Source organism: Lissotriton helveticus, chromosome 4_2 (assembly GCF_964261635.1).
Source record: "Lissotriton helveticus chromosome 4_2, aLisHel1.1, whole genome shotgun sequence".
NCBI classification, from domain to species: domain Eukaryota; kingdom Metazoa; phylum Chordata; class Amphibia; order Caudata; family Salamandridae; genus Lissotriton; species Lissotriton helveticus.
Genome location: NC_136064.1, coordinates 85,011,038 through 85,023,111, shown reverse-complemented (window position 1 = coordinate 85,023,111; position 12,074 = coordinate 85,011,038). Strand labels below are relative to the sequence as shown.

At 55.6% G+C, this 12,074-nt stretch overlaps 1 protein-coding gene across 1 annotated transcript in view; it reads right to left on the bottom strand.

The window, feature by feature from the left end:
- Nucleotides 1-12,074, bottom strand: part of NALF2 (NALCN channel auxiliary factor 2) — a 693,718-nt gene that overhangs the window by 271,917 nt on the left and 409,727 nt on the right. The gene's annotated exons all lie outside the window — the stretch shown is intronic.

The window sequence follows — 12,074 nt, the reverse complement described above, 5'->3', positions numbered from 1 at the left end:
CAGAGCTAGTTGCTCTGACACAAGCCTGCCTACACGCTAAGAACCGGAAAGTTAATGTTTACACAGATTCACGCTACGCATTCGGAGTCGTACACGACTTTGGAGTGCTCTGGCAGGAGAGAGAGGTTTCATGACTTCTCATGGAACCAAGATTCAGCATGGTCTCCTTATTCAAGCTCTGTTAGATGCCATACATTTACCGACATCTATTGCTATCATGAAGTGCAAAGCACATACGAAAGTTACTGACATTATTTCTCAAGGTAACGATCTAGCAGATCGCACAGCCAAGCTTACAGCACAGACTCTAGACATTCCAGTTAACATGACACACACTCCAGATCCGATTACATGCATGACAGTTAAAGACCCTACTCAAGATGTCATAGACATACAGTTACATGCTACTCCCGAAGAAATCAAGAAATGGTCCGAACAAGGAGGGGTCCAGACAGATCAAGGATGGTTAACGAAGGGTAGAGCCACATGGTTTCTCCCCGACTCTATGGTTCAAGTCATTATTAATACCGCACATAGTCCAGCACATTTAGGAGAAAAAGCTATGTTAGACAGTATCCAGAACATTTGGTTCAACAAGCATTTACGAGCTGCAGCCAAGCAGAAAGTCCGTACCTGTATGATATGTTGTCAGTTTAATCCAGGTAAAAGTGTCCCGGTGGAACAAGGTGGATTCCAGCCCCCTGACCACCCTTTTGAAGTCCTCCAGATGGATTATATTCAGACGGAGCGATGTCGAGGTTTCAAGTATGTCCTTGTAGTTGTATGCGCTTTGTCCAGGTGGACAGAAGCATATCCAGTCCCAGATTACACAGCCGCGACCACTGCCAAGCAGTTGGTTCGTGAGTTCTTCCCCCGTTATGGACTCCCTAGAGTCGTATATTCTGACAACGGCCAGCCGTTCTCATCAGAGTTAATGAAGCATGTTTCCCTTTTGTTAGGGTACCAGTGGAAGTTTCATTGTGTACGCCATCCTGAAGCAGCCGGTCTCGTAGAGAGACATAACCAGACTCTGAAAATCCGTATTGCAAAAGTATATAAAGAGAAAGGTGTGGACTGGCTAGTAGCTCTGCCAGTCGCTTTATTTTATATGCGCATGGTCGCACATTCCAGATCAGGTCTGTCCCCGTATGAGGTCGTTTTCGGCCGCCCCCCTAACATGTGGGGTACTCCTAGACCCCGAAGTATTACCGATGTTTCTGCTATGAGATTTGTCGTTTTACAGAATCGTCTCGTCCTTGACGTCATACTGGCCGATAGGGGCGGGGCCTGTAGAGTCATCGGATCTAGTTGCTGCATTTTCATTCCAAATAACGCGCCGTCTGTTTATTCAGCTATAACCAGACTCCATAAGATTGCCCATCTGTTACACCAAGATCCAGGCACCTGGACATGGTCCGGTTGGTTCTGGAATATAATTTCCGCCTGGGGATGGAAAGTCTTGTCCTTTCTAGGTATTGCAGTAGCGATCATATTCAGCTGCTGCCTCTGTATACAATGTGGCCCTGCGATTTGCGGCATTTGTGCTACCTCTTGTATTCCTAGTCCCAAGCCCCGTTCTAAATCCCGTTCCAGGATAATTCGAGACGAGCAAATGATACTGTATGAAATGATAGATGGTATCATGAATATTGATGTTTCCTGATGGAATCGTAGTGACAAGGAGGGAATGTGGAAAAGTAAATTTTGCCATGTTCTGTGTCCCTACGTGTCATCCATCATATGTTATGTGTGCATGATTAAATATGCATATGCATTCCCTATGTTCGATTAATGACGCAATTACAGTTGTGTCCACCTCTAGTATGCCAGTTTCCAGTTCTCGTGAATACTACGAATATCAGGCCTATGTAAAGCTACGTTGCCACGTTTCTCAGTGTGCACGTTATTCTATTGAAAAATCCCCGTTTCTAGGCCTCAAAAGGGCCTGGACACCAGATTCAGCTCCTATCTCCTGAAGCCTCGCTGAGGAGCGATACAGCCCCCACCTGTATCCTCGACCCTTCACTTACTTCCTGCCTCGCAGTGCCCGGCTCACCCTGGCTCTGCCTCTGAGTCTGCCAAGAATATGTTATGATTCCAGTTATCAGTTCAGTCCTCCTTCTCTGCATTCCTAAAGCTACTGAATCGCATCGATAGTTTCCGTCATTGTCTAGCCTTCACGTCTCCACGTTAGAGAAATACTGCATTTAATGGTCATTTAATATTCTTCATCACGCACTACATGTAGAATAATGCATGGTCCAGTCTTAGTGTCTGTTAGCCTTTCCCCTCCTGACTTCTAGTTTATATCAACATGTTCTCTAAACATCAGATACTAGATACTGTTTAGGTACATGTCGCCCTGACTCTCCAGACTTCAGTCTCTGCTCCTAGCACAGAGTTCATAGCCCCCAGCTTCTCCTAGTAACACGTCATTGCCAGTTTGCGCGCACCATCAGGTTAGAGGTCCCGGCTCCTCAGGTAGCCCCCTCCATGGTTTCCGCCCCATTCATGACATATTCTGTTACGTTTGCATCACATGTCTATGTATACGCCCTGTTACACCTCTTTTCACCCTTATCTTTCGCGACTGCTACGCGTCACGCCTTTTGCTCCACCCACTGCTACGCCTATTGCAATGTAATGCTATGTGTTTACGTTATGTATATATGCTCATGCACTGTTATTAAGAAATGATTTCCCCTTGTCCCGATCCTGACCCCGGCAGCGCTGCTGGGTCTTGCCATCCTATTCCTGTGCAGGTGGTCCTGTTCCTGTCCTTTATGCTGTAATAAACCTGCAAACTCCTACTACCTCGAATCTTGACTCTTATTTATTGAGCTATCTGTTATTCATTTATTCATTCAAAAATAGGGTATTATTTATTTATTTACCACACCCTCCTGGACCCTCTGCAGTGCCAGCCTCAGCGCCTCTTTGCTGTGGGTGAGCCCCTCTGGGACCCTCTGCAGTTCCAGCCTCTACGCCTCTTTGCTGTGGGTGAGCCCCCTCTGGGACCCCCTGCAGTGCCAGCCTCAGCGCCTCTTTGCTGTGGGTGAGCCCCCTCTGGGCCCCTCTGCAGTGCCAGCCTCTGCGCCTCTTTGCTGTGGGTGAGCCCCCTCTGGGACGCTCTGCAGTGTCAGCCTCAGCGCCTCTTTGCTGTGGGTGAGCCCCTCTGGGACCCCCTGCAGTGCCAGCCTCTGCGCCTCTTTGCTGTGGGTGAGCCCCTCCGGGGACCCTCTGCAGTGCCAGCCTCAGCGCCTCTTTGCTGTGGGTGAGCCCCTCCGGGGTCCCTCTGCAGTGCCAGCCTCTGCGCCTCTTTGCTGTGGGTGAGCCCCCTCTGGGACCCTCTGCAATGCCAGCCTCAGTGCCTCTTTGCTGTGTGTGAGCCCCTCCGGGGTCCCTCTGCAGTGCCAGCCTCAGCGCCTCTTTGCTGTGGGTGAGCCCCTCCGGGGTCCCTCTGCAGTGCCAGCCTCTGCGCCTCTTTGCTGTGGGTGAGCCCCTCCTGGACCCTCTGCAGTGCCAGCCTCAGCGCCTCTTTGCTGTGGGTGAGCCCCTCTGGGACCCTCTGCAGTGCCAGCCTCTGCCCCTCTTTGCTGTGGGTGAGCCCCTCTGGGACCCCCTGCAGTGCCAGCCTCTGTGCCTCTTTGCTGTGGGTGAGCCCCTCCGGGGTCCCTCTGCAGTGCCAGCCTCTGCGCCTCTTTGCTGTGGGTGAGCCCCTCTGGGACCCCCTGCAGTGCCAGCCTCTGCGCCTCTTTGCTGTGGGTGAGCCCCTCCTGGACCCTCTGCAGTGCCAGCCTCAGCGCCTCTTTGCTGTGGGTGAGCCCCTCTGGGACCCCCTGCAGTGCCAGCCTATGCGCCTCTTTGCTGTGGGTGAGCCCCTCCGGGGTCCCTCTGCAGTGCCAGCCTCTGCGCCTCTTTGCTGTGGGTGAGCCCCTCCTGGACCCTCTGCAGTGCCAGCCTCTGCGCCTCTTTGCTGTGGGTGAGCCCCCACTGGGACCCTCTGCAGTGCCAGCCTCAGCGCCTCTTTGCTGTGGGTGAGCCCCTCTGGGACCCCCTGCAGTGCCAGCCTCAGCGCCTCTTTGCTGTGGGTGAGCCCCTCCGGGGTCCCTCTGCAGTGCCAGCCTCAGAGCCTCTTTGCTGTGGGTGAGCCCCTCCGGGGTCCCTCTGCAGTGCCAGCCTCTGCGCCTCTTTGCTGTGGGTGAGCCCCCTCTGGGACCCTCTGCAGTGCCAGCCTCAGCGCCTCTTTGCTGTGGGTGAGCCCCTCCTGGACCCTCTGCAGTGCCAGCCTCAGCGCCTCTTTGCTGTGGGTGAGCCCCTCTGGGACCCTCTGCAGTGCCAGCCTCAGCGCCTCTTTGCTGTGGGTGAGCCCCTCCGGGGTCCCTCTGCAGTGCCAGCCTCAGCGCCTCTTTGCTGTGGGTGAGCCCCTCTGGGACCCCCTGCAGTGCCAGCCTCAGCGCCTCTTTGCTGTGGGTGAGCCCCCTATGGGACCCTCTGCAGTGCCAGCCTCTGCGCCTCTTTGCTGTGGGTGAGCCCCTCCGGGGTCCCTCTGCAGTGCCAGCCTCTGCGCCTCTTTGCTGTGGGTGAGCCCCCTCTGGGACCCTCTGCAATGCCAGCCTCAGTGCCTCTTTGCTGTGTGTGAGCCCCCTCTGGGACCCTCTGCAGTGCCAGCCTCTGCGCCTCTCTGCTGTGGTTGAGTCCCCTCCGGGACCCTCTGCAGTGCCAACCTCAGCGCCTCTTTGCTGTGGGTGAGCGCCCCTCTGGGGCCCTCTGCAGTGCCAGCCTCTGCGCCTCTTTGCTGTGGGTGAGCCCCCTCTGGGACCCCCTGCAGTGCCAGCCTCAGCGCCTCTTTGCTGTGGGTGAGCCCCCTCTGGGACCCCCTGCAGTTCCAGCCTCCAGCCTCTGCGCCTCTTTGCTGTGGGTGAGCCCCCTCTGGGACCCCCTGCAGTGCCAGCCTCAGCGCCTCTTTGCTGTGGGTGAGCCCCCTCTGGGGCCCTCTGCAGTGCCAGCCTCTGCGCCCCCTCTGGGGCCCTCTGCAGTGCCAGCCTCAGCTCCTCTTTGCTGTGGGTGAACCCCCTCTGGGACCCTCTGCAGTGCCAGCCTCAGCGCCTCTTTGCTGTGGGTGAGCCCCCTCTGGGACCCTCTGCAGTGCCAGCCTCTGCGCCTCTTTGCTGTGGGTGAGCCCCCTCTGGGACCCTCTGCAGTGCCAGCCTCTGCGCCTCTTTGCTGTGGGTGAGCCCCTCCGGGGTCCCTCTGCAGTGCCAGCCTCAGCGCCTCTTTGCTGTGGGTGAGCCCCTCTGGGACCCTCTGCAGTGCCAGCCTCAGCGCCTCTTTGCTGTGGGTGAGCCCCCTCTGGGACCCTCTGCAATGCCAGCCTCAGTGCCTCTTTGCTGTGGGTGAGCCCCTCTGGGACCCTCTGCAGTGCCAGCCTCAGTGCCTCTTTGCTGTGGGTGAGCCCCTCTGGGACCCTCTGCAGTGCCAGCCTCAGCGCCTCTTTGCTGTGGGTGAGCCCCCTCTGGGACCCTCTGCAATGCCAGCCTCAGTGCCTCTTTGCTGTGGGTGAGCCCCTCTGGGACCCCCTGCAGTGCCAGCCTCTGCGCCTCTTTGCTGTGGGTGAGCCCCTCCGGGGTCCCTCTGCAGTGCCAGCCTCTGCGCCTCTTTGCTGTGGGTGAGCCCCCTCTGGGACCCTCTGCAATGCCAGCCTCAGTGCCTCTTTGCTGTGTGTGAGCCCCCTCTGGGACCCTCTGCAGTGCCAGCCTCTGCCTCTCTTTGCTGTGGGTGAGCCCCTCTGGGACCCCCTGCAGTGCCAGCCTCTGCGCCTCTTTGCTGTGGGTGAGCCCCTCCGGGGTCCCTCTGCAGTGCCAGCCTCAGCGCCTCTTTGCTGTGGGTGAGCCCCCTCTGTAATGCCAGCCTCAGTGCCTCTTTGCTGTGTGTGAGCCCCTCTGGGACCCCCTGCAGTGCCAGCCTCTGCACCTCTTTGCTGTGGGTGAGCCCCCTCTGGGACCCTCTGCAGTGCCAGCCTCAGCGCCTCTTTGCTGTGGGTGAGCCCCTCCGGGGTCCCTCTGCAGTGCCAGCCTCTGCGCCTCTTTGCTGTGGGTGAGCCCCTCCGGGGTCCCTCTGCAGTGCCAGCCTCTGCGCCTCTTTGCTGTGGGTGAGCCCCTCCGGGGTCCCTCTGCAGTGCCAGCCTCTGCGCCTCTTTGCTGTGGGTGAGCCCCTCTGGGACCCCCTGCAGTGCCAGCCTCTGCGCCTCTTTGCTGTGGGTGAGCCCCTCCGGGGTCCCTCTGCAGTGCCAGCCTCTGCGCCTCTTTGCTGTGGGTGAGCCCCTCCTGGACCCTCTGCAGTGCCAGCCTCAGTGCCTCTTTGCTGTGGGTGAGCCCCTCTGGGACCCCCTGCAGTGCCAGCCTCTGCGCCTCTTTGCTGTGGGTGAGCCCCTCCGGGGTCCCTCTGCAGTGCCAGCCTCTGCGCCTCTTTGCTGTGGGTGAGCCCCTCCTGGACCCTCTGCAGTGCCAGCCTCAGCGCCTCTTTGCTGTGGGTGAGCCCCTCTGGGACCTCCTGCAGTGCCAGCCTCTGCGCCTCTTTGCTGTGGGTGAGCCCCCACTGGGACCCTCTGCAGTGCCAGCGTCTGCGCCTCTTTGCTGTGGGTGAGCCCCCTCTGGGACCCTCTACAGTGCCAGCCTCTGCGCCTCTTTGCTGTGGGTGAGCCCCCACTGGGACCCTCTGCAGTGCCAGCCTCAGCGCCTCTTTGCTGTGGGTGAGCCCCTCTGGGACCCCCTGCAGTGCCAGCCTCAGTGCCTCTTTGCTGTGGGTGAGCCCCTCCGGGGTCCCTCTGCAGTGCCAGCCTCAGAGCCTCTTTGCTGTGGGTGAGCCCCTCCGGGGTCCCTCTGCAGTGCCAGCCTCTGCGCCTCTTTGCTGTGGGTGAGCCCCCTCTGGGACCCTCTGCAGTGCCAGCCTCAGCGCCTCTTTGCTGTGGGTGAGCCCCTCCTGGACCCTCTGCAGTGCCAGCCTCAGCGCCTCTTTGCTGTGGGTGAGCCCCTCTGGGACCCTCTGCAGTGCCAGCCTCAGCGCCTCTTTGCTGTTGGTGAGCCCCTCCGGGGTCCCTCTGCAGTGCCAGCCTCAGCGCCTCTTTGCTGTGGGTGAGCCCCTCTGGGACCCCCTGCAGTGCCAGCCTCAGCGCCTCTTTGCTGTGGGTGAACCCCCACTGGGACCCTCTGCAGTGCCAGCCTCTGCGCCTCTTTGCTGTGGGTGAGCCCCTCCGGGGTCCCTCTGCAGTGCCAGCCTCTGCGCCGCTTTGCTGTGGGTGAGCCCCCTCTGGGACCCTCTGCAATGCCAGCCTCAGTGCCTCTTTGCTGTGTGTGAGCCCCCTCTGGGACCCTCTGCAGTGCCAGCCTCTGCCCCTCTTTGCTGTGGGTGAACCCCCTCTGGGGCCCTCTGCAGTGCCAACCTCAGCGCCTCTTTGCTGTGGGTGAGCGCCCCTCTGGGGCCCTCTGCAGTGCCAGCCTCTGCGCCTCTTTGCTGTGGGTGAGCCCCCACTGGGGGCCCTCTGCAGTGCCAGCCTCAGTGCCTCTTTGCTGTGTGTGAGCCCCCTCTGGGACCCTCTGCAGTGCCAACCTCAGCGCCTCTTTGCTGTGGGTGAGCGCCCCTCTGGGGCCCTCTGCAGTGCCAGCCTCTGCGCCTCTTTGCTGTGGGTGAGCCCCCACTGGGGGCCCTCTGCAGTGCCAGCCTCTGCGCCCCCTCTGGGGCCCTCTGCAGTGCCAGCCTCTGTGCCTCTTTGCTGTGGGTGAGCCCCTCTGGGACCCTCTGCAGTGCCAGCCTCTGCGCCTCTTTGCCTTGGACGCTGCCCCACTGTCCCAAGGCTTAGGGGCTCTGGACACAGCGCTGCTCCCTCGGACGCTGGCCCACTGTCCCAGGGCTCAGGGGCTTTGGACACAGCGCTGCTCCCTCAGACGCTGCCCCACTGTCCCAGGGCTCAGGGGCTCTGGACACAGCGCTGCTCCCTCGGACGCTGCCCCACTGTCCCAAGGCTCAGGGGCTCTGGACACAGCCCTGCTCCCGCGGACGCTGCCCCACTGTCCCAAGGCTCAGGGGCTCTGGACACAGCGCTGCTCCCTCGGACGCTGCCCCACTTTCCCAAGGCTCAGGGGCTCTGGACACAGCGCTGCTCCCTCAGACGCTGCCCCACTGTCCCAAGGCTCAGGGGCTCTGGACACAGCGCTGCTCCCTCGGACGCTGCCCCACTGTCCCAAGGCTCAGGGGCTCTGGACACAGCGCTGCTCCCTCAGACGCTGTCCCACTGTCCCAAGGCTCAGGGACTCTGGACACAGCACTGTCCCCTCAGACGCTGCCCCACTGTCCCAAGGCTCAGGGGCTCTGGACACAGCGCTGCTCCCTCAGACGCTGTCCCACTGTCCCAAGGCTCAGGGGCTCTGGACACAGCGCTGCTCCCTCAGACGCTGCCCCACTGTCCCAAGGCTCAGGGGCTCTGGACACAGCGCTGCTCCCTCAGACGCTGCCCCACTGTCCCAAGGCTCAGGGGCTCTGGACACAGCGCTGCTCCCTCAGACGCTGCCCCACTGTCCCAAGGCTCAGGGGCTCTGGACACAGCGCTGCTCCCTCAGACGCTGCCCCACTGTCCCAAGGCTCAGGGGCTCTGGACACAGCGCTGCTCCCTCAGACGCTGCCCCACTGTCCCAAGGCTCAGGGGCTCTGGACACAGCGCTGCTCCCTCAGACGCTGCCCCACTGTCCCAAGGCTCAGGGGCTCTGGACACAGCGCTGCTCCCTCAGACGCTGTCCCACTGTCCCAAGGCTCAGGGACTCTGGACACAGCACTGTCCCCTCAGACGCTGCCCCACTGTCCCAAGGCTCAGGGGCTCTGGACACAGCGCTGCTCCCTCAGACGCTGCCCCACTGTCCCAAGGCTCAGGGGCTCTGGACACAGCGCTGCTCCCTCAGACGCTGTCCCACTGTCCCAAGGCTCAGGGACTCTGGACACAGCACTGTCCCCTCAGACGCTGCCCCACTGTCCCATGGCTCAGGGGCTCTGTACACAGCGCTGCTCCCTCGGGCGCTGCCCCACTGTCCCAAGGATCAGGGGCTCTGGACACAGCGCTGCCCTCTGAGGGGCTGCCCCACTGTCCCAATGCGCAGGGGCTCTGGACACAGCACTGTCCCCTCAGACGCTGCCCCACTGTTCGGTAATTGCCATTCATTCCTATGGCTTCCAGGCCCATAGGAATGAATGGCAATTACCGAATCGGTAAATACCGATTCTGTAAAAAATACCGAATTATTACCTACATCTAATTTACCGATTCTAAAATACCGAATCGGTAAAATTCGGTATTTTAGAATCGGTAAAAAAGATTTACCTACATCTAGTTCTAACTTGGTAGTGCGTGTCTCATTTCTAATATCCTTCTCCAAGAACATCGGACCTGTTGGCAGCCGGTCAGGAGACGTCATCAGCAGACGTCATCAGCAGCTCCACTAGCAGGCGCCTCGCCTGAGGCGAGCAGCAAGGTGCTCCTGTCTAGAGCCGCGTGACTAATTATTCAGAATCAGATTTAATTAACACATGAGTGTGTTCTGTAGGGTGATGGTTACAATATGTACTTGGGTCGCCCGCCCCCGCCCAGCACGTCACGGTGATGACTTTACTATTTCTAATACATGTTCTGCGTTCCTTTGGGATTCATTCTAGCGTCTCCGCGCCAGGATACACTGGCAGTGATCGCGCACTTTACAAATATACGTATCATAGGGTTTGGGGTTGCATACTGGAACAATGCAAAGAAATAATGTGCATGCCTTTCCAAACGCATTTTTTAACCAGCATTTTATTAGAACGCATATGTTTTTACAACGCATTCCACTAACACACATTATTTATATAAATATATATATATATATATATATGAAGACAGAGCTCCTCCTCAGCTCGCTCTGCGCTCGCAGACACCGCCTCCACGCCAGCAAAGAATGAGGACCGGACCAGCAGAGTCAGCAAGATGGTAATTTATTTTAAAACAACAGAACCAGCGACGCGTTTCGGGCCAAAAGCCCTTGGTCACGCTGCAACATGTTTCAAATCATTATGCTATTTTATAGATTAATGCAGTGATGTTGACACCACCCCCTGGTGGCGTCCACCATAATCACGTGGTAATAAACAGTGAAGACACACTATCGCCAGTCTGCTTTTCCAATTGCTGACATATGTACAAGAAATTATTGCTGGTTAAATCTAGGATATATACTAATTCTTACAGATAATACAATTTATAAGTAAAAGGTATTAAAAAGCATTAAAAAGCAATTTCTGTTATCAATTAGAAGTTCAAATGACATGTATACCAATCCTGTGCAAATATGCCAATTCTTATATGTAGCAGCGAAAGTTTATAAAGTGCATAGTTTAGAAAGTGCATAAGTGATAAAGATAAAATGAAGTGCAAAAGAGTTGCGGGAACATACTACATTACCATTAGAACAGTAATGTGCAAATGTGCAATAACCAATGAAATGCAAGATTAAATTCATCAAACAATCCTGTTTTATGCTAAATTCTCTTAAAGTGTTCCAGGTAGGTTATGACATTGTTGTCCAAGAAGCTAAAAATGACAATATGTATAAATTAGACCATATTTCATATATATACACACACCCCCACCACCTTTACATGCCCACCCCCACAACCTACCAACAACAACATAAGATTATCTCAAAGAAAACCCCACTGTTATAAAAATCACATACAGAAAATCACCCCCAATTTTAACCCCAATATCTACATCTATGTACATATATACACACACACACATATGAAGATATATGTGCGAACATACATGCACACACACATGCGGATACAAGTTCAGATCTACCCTATATATACAAATATATGTATCTATTCTATGTATCTCCCCTTAATTATTCCATATATGTAGATGTTCAGCCCAATGTCAATATATACAAACTCTCAAATTATATCTTCATATTTCAATCACTATACACTCTAAAAATTGTCATATAAGTGATTATCTAAAATTCTTTCAATAAGTCCTGGAATAGAATTGTATGAGTATATTTAAAAATTGGATATAGATCATGTTATATAATAAAGTGCATCATATACGTCACCATGAGGGAATATTGATTAAAATTTCCCTAGTTGTAAAGGCAGATCATGAGACAAGGAATACCCCCAACGCACGGTGCTTCTAATAGGGAACCTAACTAAAAGCACATATATTTTTGTTAAGGGGAAAAGAAGGGGAAAGAAGAGGGGGGGAGGGGGGGTGGTGGTTTTTAAGGCAACCGATATTAATATGCAATTACAGAAAATGATGCATTTCCTCAATATTGTTAAGCCCGTTAGGCCAACGGCTGTCGAGTTCCAATATGAATCTGGATTCCAATTTTCTGAGTTCTGCCTCACGGTCACCTCCTCTTCTAGATCTTGGTACTGCTCCAATCACAAAGTAGCTGAGGCAGTTCAAATCCTTATTGTGAACCCGCTTAAAATGTCGGGCGACCGGGTAAGAAGGATCACTATGGAGGATAGCCCGCAAGTGCTGTAATATTCGGACGTGCACCTGGAGCTTAGTGCTGCCAACATATCTAAGCCCACAGGTGCACGCCAGAACATACACGGCATGATCAGATTTGCAATTAAAGTTGCCATTGATGGTCTTGGCAACTGTGCTAAACGGGGTAGAATAGTGGGTGGTGGAAACCCCGAACTTGCAGGCCCTACAACTGGAACATTTAAAGAATCCCATATTCGGGCGTAGCCATGGGATTTTGGTTTTAAGTTCAGGCGCAGCTTTATCCAAGTAATTGCCCGTAGTTTTGGCCCGTCTAAAGGTAACAGTGGGTGAGGAGGGTAATCTGGTATTTAGAATGTGGTCACTGAGAACAACCGGCCAATGTTTGTTCAGTATAGACCTGATCTTCCTATCTTCCCTACTGAAAGTAGTAATGAGACGTGGGCACTCTATTTGGGATGCTGTGTTCACAGATGGTTCAGTTGTAGAGGTAAACTCTGGAAAAAGACTCTCCCTAGATCTCGAAAGGGAT